Source organism: Bos indicus x Bos taurus, chromosome 5 (genome assembly GCF_003369695.1).
Source record: "Bos indicus x Bos taurus breed Angus x Brahman F1 hybrid chromosome 5, Bos_hybrid_MaternalHap_v2.0, whole genome shotgun sequence".
In the NCBI taxonomy this organism is placed as follows: domain Eukaryota; kingdom Metazoa; phylum Chordata; class Mammalia; order Artiodactyla; family Bovidae; genus Bos; species Bos indicus x Bos taurus.
The window spans coordinates 61,382,114-61,401,205 of NC_040080.1; the positions used below are offsets into that span (position 1 = coordinate 61,382,114).

At 37.1% G+C, this 19,092-nt stretch overlaps 1 pseudogene; it reads right to left on the bottom strand.

Moving 5' to 3' along the window:
- Positions 1 to 8,911: 8,911 nt before the first annotated feature.
- Positions 8,912 to 10,731, bottom strand: LOC113893483 (annotated as a pseudogene).
- Positions 10,732 to 19,092: the final 8,361 nt, after the last annotated feature.

Here is a 19,092-nt window from a genome sequence, read left to right on the forward strand (position 1 = left end):
TTTTCCCTGACATATTTGGATTTTCTAAATTAACTAGCAAAATAATAATATAATAAATCAGGTAAAAGATTAGGAAATAATGCAATCTAACTGAATTTGAAGAAAAGACGAGGAGTTTCCCATTGGGAAAGACATATTTTAGGAAAGGATTTCAAAGATCAATAGATAGCATTTCTATTTCAGTATTTCATATACATAGAAAAGCCTAGGTTAGAATTCCTGCTCTTCGCATTTAAAGTATGTGATTTGAATAAAAATTTTAAGCATATTTTTAACCTATTTCAATCAGTGAAATAGTTATTTTAAAATAAATATTCTGTGTCTCTTTTGCTGTCTCGCGTACAAGGTTGTCATTATCATTTTTCTAAATACCATATATATACGTTAGTATACTGTATTGGTGTTTTTCTTTCTGGCTTACTTCACTCTGTATAATAGGCTCCAGTTTCATCCACCTCATTAGAACTGATTCAAATGTATTCTTTTTAATGGCTGAGTAATACTCCATTGTGTATATGTACCACAGCATTCTTATCCATTCATCTGCTGATGGACATCTAGGTTGCTTCCGTGTCCTGACTATTATAAGGAGTGCTGTGATGAACATTGGGGTACACGTGTCTCTTTCAATTCTGGTTTCCTCGGTGTGTATGCCCAGCAGTGGGATTGCTGGGTCATATGGCCAGTCCAGGTTCGATGCAGGATACAGGAAGCTTGGGGCTGGTGCACTGGGTGACCCAGAGGGATGGTATGGGGAGGAAGGTGGGAGGGGGGTTCAGGATGGGTAATACATGTACACCCATGGTGGATGCATGTTGATGTATGGCAAAACCAATACAATATTGTAGAGTAAAATAATAATAAAAATAAAATAAAATAAGAAAAAAATGAAACAAGAATAAAATAAATATTCTATGAAAAACACACACTGGCATATGTTAAAAAAAAATCTTTAAAGATAAGTTGTTTCAAAGATCTCCCAAGTTAAATTAGTATGGCATAGCCCTTCCAGAAATAAATTCCAGTGCTATCTGTGAATAGTTTGCTTTTCTTTTAGTCTCTTTGTGTTTTACCCTGAAGGATACTCAAAAGAAGATGACAAGGAGAAACTACATAGAAATAAGAGAGTTTATCCTTCTGGAACTGTCAGATCACCCACAATTTCACGTTGTGAGCTGTATCTTTCTACTCACCACCTTCATGCTCAGTATCACTGGAAACCTGACCATTAATCACCCTAACCCTGATGGATGCTCACCTACAGACCCTGATGTATTTCTTCCGCAGAAATTTCTCCATATTAGGGGTGTCATCCACAACTGTCACTGTACCCAAATTCCTTATCACCATTACTACAGGAGAGAAAACCTTTTCTTTTACTGATTGTATGGCTCTCTCTCTCTCTCTCTCTTTTTTTTTTTTTTCCATTCTCTTACGAGTCATTGAGTTTTGCCTACTGGTTGCCAAGTCTTCTGACCATTACATTGCCATCTGCAAATAGCTGCAGTACATGAGCACCATGAATAGTAGACTCTGCACACTACTTTTCTTGGCTTCTTGGTTGACTTCATCCTTAATCATTTTCTCATCACTCATGCTGTTCAGACAACTTGATTATGCTATTGATCATTTTACTTGTGATTATTTCCCCTTTCACACATTTTTTGTCCAGACACCAAATTGCTAGAGATGATGGGCTTTCTTCCTACTGCTGTGTTTACCCTAATGTTCACTTTGGTATTAATAATTCTGTCCTATCCATATATCATCAGAACAATTTTGAGGATCTCTTCCACCACTCAGAGGACAAGGGCCTTTTCCACGTGTTATTCCCACAAATTGTCACCTCAATCTCTTATGGTAGCTACATTTTCATGTACATGAATCCATCAGCAAAGGACAGGGTGCCTTTGAGCAAGGGAGTGGCTGTGCTAAACACCTCAGTTATCCCCATGCTGAAGCCCTTTATTTATACCCTAAGGAATCTGAAAGTCAAGTGAGCCTTCATGGACATGGCCAGGAAGACTGTACTCTTCTCAGGAAATGAAAAAATAAAAGCCTTGTTTTATAAATTAGAGGCATAACAATGAGCAATCAAATAAAAACCAGGGCTTTCAAAGTCTATTAATTTTTACATAGTCTCCCTGCAAGTATTTTTTAGTGCTCATACTTTTATTGCTAGCACCTTACCAAATATGAGTGCAGTTGTGCAATAGTTTGAACATTCTTTGGAATTGTCTTTCTTTGGGATTGGATATGAAAACTGGCATATCGAGTGCAGCATTTTAACAACATCATCTTTTAGGAATTGAAAGAATTCCACAGGATTTCCATCACCTCCACTAGTTTTGTTCATAGTGATGCTTCCTAAGGCTAACCTGACTTCAGACTCCAGGATGTCTGGTTCTAGGTGAGAGATCACACCATCATGGTTATCTGGGTCTTAAGATCTTTTTTGTATAGTTCTTCTGTGTATTCTTGCCAGCTCTTCTTAATATCTTCTTCTTCTATTAGGTCCATACCATTTCTGCACTTTATTGTGACCATTTTTGCATGAAATATTCACTTGGCATCTCTAATTTTCTTGAAGAGATGTCTAGTCTTTCCCATTCTCTAGTTTTCCTCAATTTCCCTGTATTGTTCACTGAGGAAGGCTTTCTTACCTCTGCTTGTTATTCTTGGGAACTCTATATTCACATGGATATATCCTTCCTTTTCTCCTTTGCCTTTCGCTTCTCTACTTTTCTCAGCTATTCGTAAGATCTCCTCAGACAGCCATTTTGCCTTTTTGCATTTCTTTTCCTTGAGGATGTTCTTGGTCACTGTCTTCTGTAGAATGTCACGAACCTCCATCCATAGTTCTTCAGGCACTCTATCAGATCTATTCCCTTGAATCTATTTGTCACTTCCACTGCATAATCATAAAGGATTTGATTTAGGTCATATCTGAATGGTCTAGTGATTTGCCCTACTTTCTTCAATTGAAGTCTGAATTTGGCAGTAAGGAGCTCATGATCTGAGCCATAGTCAGCTCCCAGTCTTGTTTTTTCTGACTGCATAGAGCTTCCCCACCTTCAGCTGCAAAGAATATAATCAATCTGATTTCAGTATTGACCATCTGGAGATGTCCATGTGTAGAGTCTTCTTTTGCGTTGTTGGAAGAGGGTGTTTCTCTTGGCAAAACTCGATTAGGCTTTGCCCTGCTTCATTCTGTATTCCAAATTTGCCTATTATTCCAGGTATTTCTTGACTTCCTACTTTGCATTCCAGTCCCCTATGATGAAAAGGGCATCTTTTTTGGGTGTTAGTTCTAGAAGGTCCTGTAGGTCTTCATAGAGCCATTCAACTTCAGCTTCTTCAGCATTACTGGTCGGGGCATAGACTTAGATTACTGTGATATTGAATGGTTTGCCTTGCAAACAAACAGAGTTCATTCTGTCGTTTTTGAGATTGCACCCAAGTACTGTATTTCACACTAGCCCTTTGTTGACTATGAGGGCTACTCCATTTCTTCTACTTCTTACCCACAGTAGTAGATATAAAAGTCCTCTGAGTTAAATTCATCCATTCCAGTCCATTTTAGTCCTCTGATTCTTAAATGTTGATGTTCACTCTTGCCATCTCCTATTTGACCACTTTTGATTTACCTTTTCACGGGGTCGCAGAGTTGGACATGGTTGAGCGACTGAACTGAACTGAACTGAACTGATTTACCTTAATTCATGGACCTAACATTCCAGGTTCCTATGCAATATTGTTCTTTACAGCATCAGACTTTAGTTACATTACCAGTCACATCCAAACTGGGCCTTGTTTTCACTTTCGCTTCATCTCTTCATTCTTTCTGGAGTTATTTCTCCACTCTTGTCCAGTAGCATATTGAGCACCTACCAACCAGGGGAGTTCATCTTTCAGTGTCATATCTTTTTGAATTTTCATACTGTTCCTGCATTTCTCAAGGCAAGAATACTGAGGTGGTTTCCATTCCCTTCTCCAGAGCACCACGCTTTGTCAGAACTCTCCACCATGAAGAATGTTCAAACTACCACACAATTGCACTTATCTCACACTCTAGCAAAGTAATGGTCAAATTCTCTGAATGAGGCTTCAACAGCACATTAACTGAGAACTTCCTGATGTTAGAACTGGATTTAGAAAGGTCAAAGAACCAGAGATCAAATTGCCAACGTCCGTTGGACCATAGAAAATTCAACAAAGTTCCAGAAAAATATCTACTTCTTCTTTATTGACTATGCCAAAGCCTTTGACCGTGTGGATCACAACAAACTGTGGAAAATTCTTAAAGTGATGGGAATACCAGATCACCTTACCTACATCCTGAGAAATGTGTATGCCATTCCGGAAGCAGCAGTTAGAACTGGACATGGAACAATAGACTGGTACCAAATTGGGAAAGGAGTACGCTAAGGCTGTATATTGTCACCCTGCTCATTTAACTTATATGCAGCGTACATCATGCGAAATGCCAGGCTGGATGAAGCACAAGATGGGATCAAGATTGATGAGAGAAATAACAATAACTTAGATAAGTAGATAACACAATCCTTTGGGCAGAAAGTGAAGAGGAACTAAAGAGCCTCTTCATGAAAGTAAAAGAAGAGAGTGAAAAAGCTGGCTTGAAACTCAGCATTTAAAACACAAAGATCATGGCATCCGGTACCATCACTTCATGGCATATACACGGGGAAACAATGGAAACAATGACAAACTTTAAATTCTTGGGCCCCAAAATCATTGCAGATGATGACTGCAGACATGAAATTAAAAGACACTTGCATCTTGGAAGAAAAGCTATGACCAAACTAGACAGCATATTAAAAAGCAGACATTGTCAACAAAGATGCATCTAGTTAAAGCTATGGTTTTTTTCAATAGTCATGTATGATGTGAGAGTTGGACCATAAAGAATACTGAGTGCCAAAGAATTGATGCTCTTGAACTGTGGTGTTGGAGAAGACTCTTGAGAGTCCCTTGGGCTGCAATGAGATCAAACCAGTCAATCCCAAAGAAAATCAGTCCTGAATATTCATTGGAAGGGCTAATACTGACGCTGAAGCTCCAATACTTTGGTCACTTGATGCAAAGAACTGACTAACTGGAAAAGACCCTGATGCTGGGAAAGAGTGAAGGCAGGAGGAGAAGGGGACGACAGAGGATGAGATGGTTGGATGGCATCACTGACTCAATGCACATGAGTTTGAGCAAGCTCCAAGAGTTGGGGATAGACCAGGAAGCCTGGCCTGTTGCAGTCCATGGGGTTGCAAAGAAATGAACATGAGTGAATGACTGAATTGAACTACCAAATATAGTATATACATTTTTTGCCATACAAATTCTCATCATTCTCTCATGTATTACCCTTCCTTTGGGCTCATCATTCCATTCAACCTTGGAACTCACCTCATTTCCATCTTTGAAATGTTTTTTCATTCCATGTTTTCACAATATTTCTTACAAAATTAGGACAGACAGTAAAAGGCAGAGCAGCAACACCTGAGAGAGACCTGTATTTTGATTTTGACAGGAAACACTCTTTATAGAAATTCAGGAAATATTCAATCATGCTGAATACTAGTTTTCAATGTTTTTTAATGTTGGATAATTGCCTTACAATGTTGTGTTGGTTTCTGCCATATGTTAGCATGAGTCTGTCATAAGTATACATATGTCTCCTCCTTTTTGACTTCACTCCCACCTCCTACCCCAGCCCACCTCTCTAGGTTGTCATAGAGGCTGGGGTTAAGCTCACTGTGCTGTACTGCAACTTCTCATTGGCTATCTGTCTTATATATTTTAATGTATGAGTTTCAATTATTGTCTTTCAATTTGCGCCACCCTCTCCCAACCATCACCGCTATGTACACAGGTCTGTTCTCTACATCTGTGTCTCTAATTGCTGCCCTGAAAGTAGGTTCATCGGTACCATTTTTCTAGATTCCATATATATGTGTTAATATACAATATTTGTTTTTCTCTTTCTGATTTACTTCACTCTATAACAGGCTCTAGGTTTATCTACCTCACTATATTTGTTTCCAGTTTGTTCCTTTATGTGGGTGCTTGGCTTGTTATGAACCAGTTTATAACCCAGCTTATGGTTGTGCATTTGTGCTCAGTCATGGCCAACTCTTTGTGACACTAGAGTCACAAAGGACTATAGCCTGACAGCCTCCTCTGTCCATGTGCTTACCACAATTTCTTTATCCATTCCATCTGCCGATGGTCATCAAGGTTGCTCTCATGTTCTGGCTATTGTGAATAGTGCTGCAGTGAACACTGGAGTACCTGTGTCTTAGAATTGTGATTTTCTGAATATATGCCCGGTATTAAGACTACTGGGTCATATGGAAGTTTTATTCCTATTTTTCAAAGAAATCACCATACTATTCTTCATAGTGGCTCTATAAATTCACATTCCCACCAACTTTGCAAGAGGATTCCCATTTCTTCACATCCTCTCCAGTATTTGTTTGATGACGGCCATATTGACCGACGTGAGGTTTTACCTCATTGTAGTTTTGACAAGTGAAGTTGAGTATTTTTTCATGTGTTTATTAGCCATCTGTATGTCTTCTTTGGAGAAATAGCCGTCCATTTATGTCTTCTGCTCATTGTGTCAATGACTTGTTCTTTTGTTATTGAACTACATGAGTTGCTTTTTTAGAGATTGATCCTTTGTCCGTTGCTTCATTTGCAACTATTTTCTCCCATTCTGAGGGCTGTTTTGTCATCTTGTTTATGATTTCCTTTGCTGTGCAAAAGCTTTTAAGTTTAATAAGGTCCTGCTCCTGCTGCTGCTGCTGCTAAGTCGCTTCAGTCATGTCCGACTCTGTGCGACCCCATAGACAGCAGCCCACCAGGCTCCCCCGTCCCTGGGATTCTCCAGGCAAGAACACTGGAGTGGGTTGCCATTTCTTTCTCCAATGCATGAAAGTGAAAAGTGAAAGTGAAGTCACTCAGTTGTGTCCGACTCCTAGCAACCCCATGGACTGCAGCCCACCAAGCCCCTCCATCCATGGGATTTTCCAGGCAAGAGTACTGTTGCTATTGCCTTCTCCGTAATAAGGTCCTACTTGATTTTACTACCGAAACATAAAGAGGTGGAGGTCTGTAATCCGTTTGGAGTTTATCTTTGTGAATGGTGTAAGGAAGTGTTCTAATTTTATTCTTTTGCACAAAGCTGTCCAGTTTTCCCTGCACCACTTATTGAAGAGGCTGTCTTTCCTCTGTTGCATATTCTTGCCTCTTTTGTCGAAGATAAGGTGCCCAAAAGTGCTTGGGTTTATCTCTGGGCTTTCCATTTTGTTACATTGATTCTTGCAATTCAAGAATTGGTATGTCTCTCCATCTGTTTATGTCATCTTTGACTTCTTTCATCAATGTCTTATAGTTTTCTTTATACAGCTCTTTTGTGCACTTATTCTTAGATATTTTATTGTTATTGTTACTTTGATGAATGGAGTTGATTCTTTATTTTCTCTTTCAGATTTTTGTTGCTAGTGTATTGGAATTCAATGGATTTCTGCATATTGATTTTGTATCCTACAACCTTACTAAATTAACTGATTAGTCTAGTCATTTTCTGATGGTATTTGTACGGTTTTCTTTGTATAGTATCATGCTGTCACCAATGAAAGTTTTACTTCTTTTCCAATCTGGATCCCTTTTCTTTCTTGTTCTTCTCTATTGCCAATTAAAATTAACACCAATTTTACCTTTTCATCATGGCTGTGAAATAAGAACAGTCATATGAAACATTTCCAGAGGAAACGATAAGGTAAAAATATCTTCAATAGAAAATCAATAACAGTTACCTCAGAAAATTGTTTAAGAAAAGCTTTGATGAATTTAGTGTATTAAAAAGCAGAAACATCACTTTGCCAACAATGATCTGTATAGTCAAAGCTATGGGTTTTTCAGTAGTCATGTAAGGATGTGAGAGTTGGACAAGAAAGAAGGCTGAGCACACAAGAATTGATGCTTTTAGACTATGCTGCTAGAGAATACTCTGGAGAGTCCTTTGGACTGCGAGATCAAACCAGTTAGTCCTACAGGAAATCAACTCTGAATATTCATTGGAAGGACTGATGCTGAAGCTGAAACTCTAATACTTTGGCCACCTTATGTGAAGAGCATACTCACTGGAAAAGACCGTGATGCTGGGAAAAATTGAGGGCAGGAAGGGAAGGGGGCAACAGAGGATGAGATGCTTGGAAGGCATTACTAGATCATGGAAATGAGTTTGAGCAAACTCAGGGAGCTAGTGAAGGACAGCAGAGCCTCGTGTGCTGCAGTCCATGAGAGCACAAAGGACTGAAAATGACGAATGAGTGACTGTAAAATGAGTGACTGAAAATGAGTGACTGACGAAATGACTGACGAAAATGACGAATGCGTGACTGAAAATGAAATAAAGCTGTTCACAAGATTCAATGAGCCAATATGAAGAAAATAATTAGAATAGGCCTGGAATATAGTAATTGCTGAAAAAATATTAACTCTACCCTCCTCTTTCTTCTCTCTCCTCATTATTATAAAAGTATTATAATAGTATAAAGAGTTAAAATATACTTCAGTTTCTAAACTTTAAAAATATTTAAGTTGATATTTATATTTATTTTCAACCCTCTAGTGATTGTTGTTGTTTGATTTCATGAAAATTCCAGATAGAATAAAAATTCCTAATAATGTCATTTCTATTACCTGGTAGAAAATTTCAGAAATCCACATCAATTCTGACATTCTTTTCATCAAACTAAATGGCCTATAAAATTGTAACACCAACCCGTGTTCTTTACTTCATCCAAATATATTTGAATAAAAAATTATAGAAAATTCTGAAGTAATATTCAACTTTATACAGTTAATTAGGTTCAGTGTGGGGAATTTTTTAACATGGGAACAGATGAAAAGGATTCATACAACTGTACTGAAAGAGTTTAGGCAGATTATGAGTAACAGAAAGCATTGACAAGAACTTTACTCTTTTATTGATATAATAACTTGCATTTCCGGGGGTAAAGATAACCTTTTGGATGGTCTCCTTGAAGGCTTGTTTCACTTGCTGGTTCCTCAGAGAATATATAAATGGTCATCATAAGAGGAACAGAAGCATTCAGAATAGATGCTCCTTTGTTCAAGGATGCCTTTCTTTTGCTAAAGGGTTGGCATACATGAATATACAGCTTCCATAAGAGATGGAAATGACAATGACATGAGAGGAGCATGAAGAAAATGCCTTTTTTCTCTGACTGGCAGAAGGCAGTCCCAGAATTGTCTTGATGATGAAAATGTAGGATAGAATCTTTAATGCCAAAGTAAAAAGCAGAATCACTATTGCAGAGTAAAAACCAATCACTTCAAGGAGCCACGTGCCTGAGCAGGATAGTTGCAAGAGGGGGAAATAGTCACAAGCAAAGTGATCAATGATATTAGAACCACAGTAAGCTAACTAGAGAAACAGAATAACAGGTGGGAAGATGTTTAAGAACCCTGCCAGCCAAGCACAAAAGACAAGCAGTACACAGACTCTGTTGTTCATGATGGTTGTGTAATGCAGGGGTTTGCAGACAGCTACATAGCGATCATAGGACATGGCAGTTAGAAGATAAAACTCTGATACCCAAGAAAATGAAGAAAAACAACTGAGCTGTACAATCATTGTATGAAATCATTTTGTCCCTGGTGATAATTGTGCTCAGAAATCTAGGAATACAGAGTTATAAAGAAAATTTTTAATATAGAGAATGAAAGGTTGTTGTTGAATCATGCAAATACACAGGGATTCTTGGCCCCTGGAGGAGAAGAATTCAAACCGGGGCCAGAGACGAGGCTTGATCGCTCAGAGCTTTTGTGTAATAAAGTTTTATTTTTATTAAAGTATAAAGGAGATAGAGAAAGCTTCTGACATAGGCATCAGAAGGGGACAAAAAGAGTACCCCCCTGCTAGTCTTCAGCTGGATGTTATATAGTCACTAGCAGTCTGTTAATGAAAGAAAGGAATGTCTTAAAATTCAGAATGGCACCAGGCCCCTCACCCATAAGATGCATTTTGGGATAATCTTGGCGCCAAATGGTTTATCCTGGGCCATAAAATGATTAACTTGAATCTTGAAGAAGGGCAGACCACGATACAAATAGTTTCATTTACATAGATTAGGGGAACAATATCCATACTGGTTTGTCAAGTAGCTTCTGGGCCAAGAGGCTGAACCGACTTGGAGACAGAGTTTGGGGTAAAGGCATAGTACATTAGCATAGCTTAAGACAAACATTTCCACAAGAAAAAGGCATTGATTATCTCTAGGTTCAAGAATACCTAACTTCAGGTGAAACCAGGTGTCATTATGGCAACATAGTATTTTAAGAGAAACCTCCCTTTAAATTTGTATAGAGAAGGAAAAAAATATTGCTAGTTTGTTTCCTCCTGCCGCTTAAGAGAGATAAAAATGTCTGACACTTGCAGGCTATTTCCTCCATTTGGAGACCCCTGGCCTTCCTGCCTGTTACCCTCTCAAGAAGTTCCTGAGGAAAAAAATACATAGGTGTCTGTAGATGGGAGTCCACCAAGGTGAGAATGATGATGGTCAAATTTCCAGTGACAGTTAATATATATGTGATGATTAAAAAGATAAAAATCACAATCTGAGGCTCTGGGTCATCTGATAGCCCCAGAAGAATATATTCTGTGGGTCTTGTGTGGTTTTTCATTGCTGATCTTTTCCCGCCATTCAAACAGAAAATGGATGTGTTTCCTATAAGAAATAAAAGGTGAAAATACATTTGAGGATAGAATACAAAACTTTTAAAGTATCCTTCATGACGATAATGAATGAAATTCAAAATTCACCTACAGAACTCTCTCCAATTTCCATTCAACTTTCCAAAATCACTGCAGATGGTGACGGCAGCCATGAAATTAAAAGACGCTTACTCCTTGGAAGGAAAGTTATAACCAACCTAGAAAGCATATTTAAAAGCAGAGACATTCCTTTGCCAACAAAGGTCCGTCTAGTCAAGGCTATGGTTTTTCCAATGGTCATGTATGGTTGTGAGAGTTGGACTGTAAAGAAGGCTGAGCACCGAAGAATAGATGCTTTTGCACTATGGTGTTGGAGAAGACTCTTGAGAGTCCCTTGGACTGCAAGGAAATCCACCCAGTCCATTCTGAAGGAGATCAGCCCTGGGATTTCTTTAGAAGAAATTATGCTAAAGCTGAAACTTCAGTACTTTGGCCACCTCATGCGAAGAGTTGACTCATTGGAAAAGACTCTGATGCTGGGAGGGATTGGGGGCAGGAGGAGAAGGGGACGACAGAGGATGAGATGGCTGGATGGCATCACTGACTCTATGGACGTGAGTCTGACTGAACTCCGGGAGTTGGTGATGGACAGGGAGGCCTGCCGTGCTGCGATTCATAGCAAAGAGTTGCAAAGAGTCGGACACGACTGAGCGACTGAACTGAACTGAACTGAAGGAATATTATCTGAAGTTCAAAATCATTATTTCTTCTTCAAAATACACTGTCATAGACTTTGGATAAAATAAAACTATTATGATAACACTTAAATAGGGCTTTTTTTTTCTAATAAATTTTAATTGGTTCAAGGTATTCTTTAAAATATTTAGCTTCCTTTATAAAAAGTACAGAAATATTTAAATTGGTTCTCCTCCTTTCCTCATTAGTATAAAAACCAGTATAATTTGCAGATAACATAAATAGAGTTTGAAAGCATACAGACTTTATGTATGCCTACTTCTACATTTTATATTTTGCATAACTGAGGCCCACTTTGTTTAGGTGACTTTCACTAGTTTAAACGACTAGTGAACATAGTAAATCTGTGGGAAATTGTTAAAGAGATGGGAATACCAGACAATCTAACCTGCCTCCTGAGAAACCTATATGCAGGACAAGAAGCAGCAGTTAGGACTGGACACTGAACAATGGACTGTTTCAAAATTGGGAAAGGAGTACTTCAGGGCTGTATATTATCACCTTGCATGCTTGTGTGTATGTGTGTTAGTTGCTCAGTCGTGTCTGACTTTTTACGAACCCATGGTCTGTAGCCATAGTCCCTGTGGATCACAACAAACTGTGGAAAATTCTTAAAGAGATGGGAATACCAGACCACCTGACCTGCTTCCTGAGAAATCTGTATGCAGGTCAAGAAGCAACAGTTAGAACTGGACATGGAACAAAAGAATGGTTCTAAATCAGGGAAGGTGTACCTCAAGGCTGCATATTGTCACTCTGCTTATTCAACTTATATGCAGAGTACATCATGCAAAATGCCGGGCTGGATGAAGCACAAGCTGGAATCAAGATTGTGGGCAGAAATATCAATAACCTCAGATATGCAGATGACACCACCCTTATGGCAGAAAGTAAGGAAGAACTAAAGAGCCTCTTGAAGAATGTGAAAGAGGAGGAGAATGAAAAAGTTGGCTGAAAACATTCAGAACACTAAGATCACAGCAACCAGTCCCATCACTCCATGGCAAATAGACTGGGAAACAGCAGAAACAGTGACAGACTTTATTTTGGGGGGCTGTAAAATCACTCCAGATGGTGACTGTAAACATGAAATTAAAATACGCTTCCTTCTTGGAAGAAAAACTATGACCAACCTCAACAGCATTTTAAAAAGCAGAGACATTATTTGCCAGCAAAAGTCCATCTAGTCAAAGCTTTGGTTTTTCTAGTAGTCACGTGTGGATGTTAGTCATGTGTGGGCTATAAAGAAAGCCGAGTGCCAAAAAATTGATGCATTTGAACTGTGGTGTTGGAGAAGACTCCTGAGAGCCCCTTGGACTGCAAGAAGATCAAACCAGTCAATCCTAAGTGAAATCAGTTCTGAATATTCATTGGAAGAGCTGACTCACTGGAAAAGACCCTGATGCTGTGAAAGATTGAGGGCTGAGGTGATGGGGACGAAAGAAGATGAGACGCCTCATGGCATCATAGATTCAGTGGACATGAGTTTGAGCAAACTTCAGGAAATAGTGAGGGACAGGGAAGACTGGCATGCTGCAGTTCATGAGGGTGGAAAGAGTCAGACACAACTAACCACCTGAGCAACAACAACACAGCATAGTAATATATCACTTTAGAATATAGGTAGATACCCATGGGAGTATTTTGTGGCACTCTCTCCTAATTTACTTTCATAAAGGTTTGGTTAATGTAATGCCTTAATTTCTTCCTTTTCTGATAAAAGACCAAAAGCACAAGAAACTGTAACTTCTGCTACCAAATTAAATAATTGCCTACACTCAGTTTAGTTCATACAATGCACACTTATTTTCTTTTATTTTACAATTTTGCCTTAGCAAATGAATAAGTAGATGGACAAAACCTTTACTGGGAAGCAGATATTCCTTTAAATAAGGAATGTTATTTTTATAGTTTTATTTCTATAAATGAAAACCATTTATTTTAGGAAAAATTAATGAACAACTCAATCTTTATTGCTATGCGGCTTCTTTAGGACTCCATGAATAGCATTCTTGTTAGTAAACCACCAATAACTCCTTAATAACAAAAATTTCCTAAATTCACAAACTCATATGCAAATATGACTTTAAAACACGTAAATGAGATGTAATAATATGCATTAACCTGAATAATAACAAATTATACTTGCTTTCTGGTTTTTCTTGATGATTTAGTCTCAAATTTTATGGTCTGATCACTTCAATAATTATATAATTGCAGAGTTGGTGAGCTGAGTTAGCAATTTATTTAGTTTTAATTGTACTCTCAAAACAAATATGGTGACTTAACCGTTTCATTGCTCTCAGGATTATATTCTCATGGTGGTTCGACTGGTAATATTTGACCCACAATATCCTTCATTCCTGATATTGCAAAATTGGGGCACATTTCATTATACTGTGAATCATAGTTGATTTTTGTCTCTTATCCAAGCTCTGTATACAAACTCAGTTGTACTTGGGGTGACTAGTCAAATATTTCTTACACCTTTTCACATAATAAAAGCTCTACTTATATTAAAACATTTTATTTATATTAATGCACAGATTTTAAATGACAATTTTGTAATTCTATGATTATTTATCCATGCAATTTAAGTAATATTTTCTTTAGGCTTCAGAGACTGTTATATTTTCCTACAAATGCTGCTTTGAGAAAAAGAGATTTAGAAATTTCTTCTCCATGTATGTCATACACAGGGAATTGGATTTACCTTGTCTTTCCTGTTTTCTCAGGGTAATTTGTTAAGTAAACAGAGGGCTGATGAGGCATTATTAAAAGACACAGGTGAATCAGTTTTGTGAGGATTAATAAGAAAGTGCTTACGTTTCCCTAGTAGCTCAGTGGTAAAGCATCCACTTGCCAATGCTAGAGACACGGCTGTGATCCCTGAAGTGGGAAGATTCCTCAAGCCATGAAGCAACTAAGACAGTTTGCCACAAAATCTAAGCCTATACTCTAGAGCTCAGGAACCGCAATTACCTAGTCAACATGTTGCAGCTATTGAAGCCCTTACCACCTACAGCCCATGCTCCACATGAAGAGAAGCCACAGTAATGAGAAGCTCATACACCATAAGTAGTAACGGCAACCCACTCCATTGTTCTTGCCTGGAGAATCCCAGGGATAGGGGAGCCTGGTGGGCTGCCGTCTATGGGGTCACACAGAGTTGGACACAACTGAAGTGACTTAGCAGCAGCAGAAGCAGCCGGTGTCTCAACTAGAGAAAGCCGGTGCAGCCAAAAATAAATCAATAAGTAAAATTATTTTTAAAAAGACAGCGTCAAAAACAAAAATGACTGAGCTAAATGAGGTAACTTCATAAACAACAGGTCATGTTGAGTGCGCAAAAATTTGATTTAGATTTAGAAATTGACAAAATCAATAAATCAGCCCCTCAACTTCACCTCTGAGAGGCAGTTGTTAAACATTTACTATTCTCTCATTTAGAACATCTGTCAGTCATGTGGTGGATACTCAATAAAAATTTCTGAATGAATAAATATTTGAAATAACTTTGGTGTATATTCAATCTCCAATACTCAATAAAATCTTAAAAACTGATTGTTAAAGAATTTTAGAAACAAAATATGAAAAGAATCACTATTTGGATAAAAAAATGTTAGTTGCTCAGTCGTGTCCGACTCTTTGCAACTCCATGGACTGTAGCCAACCAGGCTCCTCTGTCCATGGAATTCTCCAGGCAAGAATCCTGGAGTGGTTGCCATCCCCTTCAAATATAAAGGCAAAGTCTCTTACCAGGGCAGATTTCAAGAACCTGTGCACAATTGGGTCCATGATGTGGTCCAGACAGGCTCCAGCACACCACTGCTGGGAGTGAACCAATTCATCTACAAAGTGGACAATGATCCCTGCTTTCATGGGGTGAGGGATGGGAGAGAATGTAGATAATAAGCATGAATGTAATAATAATAAGTGTTTTGGAAAGGAAGAGAAAACTGAAATGCCTTGGAAGTGGGGAGCTAGTATAATTTTAAATAGTGTCAGTGGGGTAGATTTTATTGAGGTGATATTTGGTCAGAGATCTGAAGGAGGGATGGGTGCTAACCATGTGATTATCTGGGAGAGGGAGACTTTCCAGTTTCAGAAACATTTAGTGTAAATACAGTGAGGTCCTAGAAGGAAAATCATGCTGATTGCAAAGAATGATTTTTGGTTGTTTATTTTGTTTTCTCATTTCTGATATTTTTCAATTTTTGTTGAACTAGTTTCCTGGATAGAATCTCCAGCAGAGTATTGAATAAAGCAGTTATAGTGATTCTTCGCATCTTAAAACTGATTTTACCAAGAATACAGCTACTGTTTAAAACATTAAAAATGATATGTGCTGTAAACTTATATTGTGAATATTTTCAAGTATACACTAGGATAGAGAACTGGAGAAATAGTTTCAAGTACAAATGAAGCAGATTCAATAGATATGAAGGCTATTTTATATTGCTTTACCTGTTTTTTGAAAAGCTTTGAAACATTTTATTGTATTTTAAACTAGAACTTATATAGCAAACTTTTTCTTACCTGTATATTTTCAGTATGAATTCCTAAAATATATATATATATATATATATTTTTTGCTTAATCCTGATGCAGTTTCCAAGCTAGCTAAATTAGCAAAATGTCTTTGGTATCATTTATCACCTTGCACACACTTGCACATATTCATGCTCACTTGCTCAGTTGTGTCCAATTCTTTGTGACCCCACGGACTCTAGCCCACCAGGCTCCTCTGCTTATGGGGTTTCCCAGGTAAGAACACAGGAGGAGTTTGCTATTTCCTCCTCTAGGAGATCGTCCAAACCCAGGGACTAAACCCATATCTCCTGAGTCTTCTGCCTTGGCATGAGGATTATTTGCCACTGAGCCACTAGGAACGTACTCCTAATACCCAATTGTCTCAAAACATCATTTTTCGTTGACTTGTTCAAATTGGAGCCAGACAAGGAACATGTAGCATATCTAGTTGTGATGATCTAGTCAGGTTACTTATGCTACTGAAATAAAGTTCTATTCTGTTTTACTAAGAAACTTTAAAAAGTCATGAATGGTCACTGAATTTTATCATTGTATATATGATTTTCATTTCAACTTTTGTTTTTCATTTTTAGTCTTTTGATGAGGCAAATTCCACAAAAATTCTCTAAAGATAATTATCTTTGGGATAAGGCCACATGTAACATGAAATACTAGTTTTGATCATTTCTTTTAGTACACCAGTTCCTTATTTATGAGTCAAATTGGTGGTGACTTTCTCACTTAATCTTTTGATATTAAAAGCAATATAAATGTCCAAAAATGAGTTAGAAATGTTTGCCTCATCTTTTCTTTTATAAATATTTATGTTGTCCTCATTCACCTTCTTAATAAATAAATGAAATACATTTGCTGTTAAATTTGAACATCTTACATCTTTTATTGAATTTTCAAATTTTAGTCAAATTAACTGATATTAAATAGGAAATAATATACTTGCCAAAGTGTATGCAAAAACTGTTGTCCATGGGTCATAGTTGGCCCACCACATATTTGTGTTAAAAGTTTAATTGGGCACATCTGAGCCCTTTCATTCACATATGGTTAATAGCTGCATTTGTATGACAGAGGGGGAGAATTGAATAATTTCATCAGGGACACTATGGTCTGCAAATTCTAAATTATTAATATAGTACCCTTTAGGCACAAATTGTGTTGACTTCCGATAGTGATAATTAAAATGTTTACACTGATTGACCTTTATAATAACCACTAAAGAGTTTGTGTAGAGTTAGAGAGCCACATTATTTGATATCAGCGTAAACCCATTCATATCTTTTGTAATAAAATTTACAGTTCCTTTAATTCTTGGAAGTATAACTCGCTAGTTTATGGTATATTTTTATTCAGGTATCAAGAACCCACATCATCAATCAATTCTAAACTTCACTATTTAAAATATTTCCAATTAACTGTAGAAATTATTAATTCAACAAGAAGGTAGGAGATAGTAGCTCCATGACTCTTTCCAAACTGGAAAACGTTTTAGTAATGTTTAAAGTTGTTTTCTTTGTTTTTCAGCAATTATGGATATAAACTTTCAACTGAGTACAGTGTATGCATATCAGGAATAATTTGGCTCAATGAATTAGGATTACAGTCATAATAGAAAATAGGTTAGAAAATGTAAGTTGAGACTGGGTAACATTCAATATTATTTAAAATTTTGCCTTCATGGAAAAGCAAAAATAGAAAAAACAACTTAGTGCCAGAGTTGCATGATCTTGCATAATCATCTTCTAAATTCTAATAATTATAATGCTTAAAGCAGAGTGAACATACAAATTTTTAACAAAAGAAAATTTTAAATTTATATTCAGTAAAATTTTGCCAATGTCAGCATCTTTATCCCTATTCATTAAGATTGTCATTTAATTAGGTAATTGAATGCATTATATGTGTATGATATTAACTCAAAATAACCACTAATATAAGAAAGTTGTAAAAACTGTCAACTATTGATTAGTTAAAAAAAACAGCTTAACTTCAAGCATTAATTTAAATATAAAACTAATTATAGCAAATGTAATCATATATGATTTCCAACAATTTTTAATTCTTCAGGCTTTTATTAGAAATTATGTGTTACTTAAAGTGTTCCCCAAAAGAGGGACAATTTCACAGTTTTCTTGAAAGTATATATTCATAATTGTTCTCAAATTGATAACTTACGTGGCAGAGAAGATTTTAAGTTGGGTAATGAAAGATTTTTGATTTCTCAAGAATCTATATTTCCATTAATTTTTTAGTTGTGCTATTTTTCACATAATTTCAAAGTAGGCCATTGTAGGGAGAGAATAATATATGTAATACTCTAATAAGATGGTCAGATTATGCTTATGATCTTCTATAGTAAATTAAAAATAGTATTTAGCATGATTTACTGATTTACTGTCTCCTGAATTTCTAGAAAGAAATCTCTCTTGTGCATTCTTGCTCTGCCTCTTTCTGTCTGAATTCAATTTCCCAAAATATATTGTGGAAGAAATGGGATTTTAAAAGTTTCAAAGAAGGAAATGGCAGTTTCATAGTTACAGAGTGGAACACATGTGTGCAGCTGCACAGTCATGCCAGGTCTTTGTGACAGCATGGGCTGTAGCCCATCAGGATCCTCTGTTCATAGAATTTTCCAGGCAAGAATACTGGAGTGTGCTGCCATTTCCTACTCCAAAGTGTCTTCCCCAGCCAGGGATCAAACCTGTGTCTCCTGAGTCTCCTGCATTGGCAGGCGGACACTTTACCCCTGGCACTAATTAGGAAGCACAGAATGAAAAGCTGAGTCCAAAAGAAGGTAAGTGAATGAGAGAAGGAAGGGAATTTGAATAGAAAAAAAAAAAATGTATATAACATGCTTGCAAAGCTGCTGTCAATGAATTTGTGAGTAATGAAAAATAACTCTGGAGACAATATGAAAATTAATAGATTTTGAAAAGTTCTGAGTTTAATTGCATTTCATTATGCCTCTAATTTATGAAATAGGACTTTTATTTTTTAATTTCCTTGAGAAAAGTACATTCTTCCTT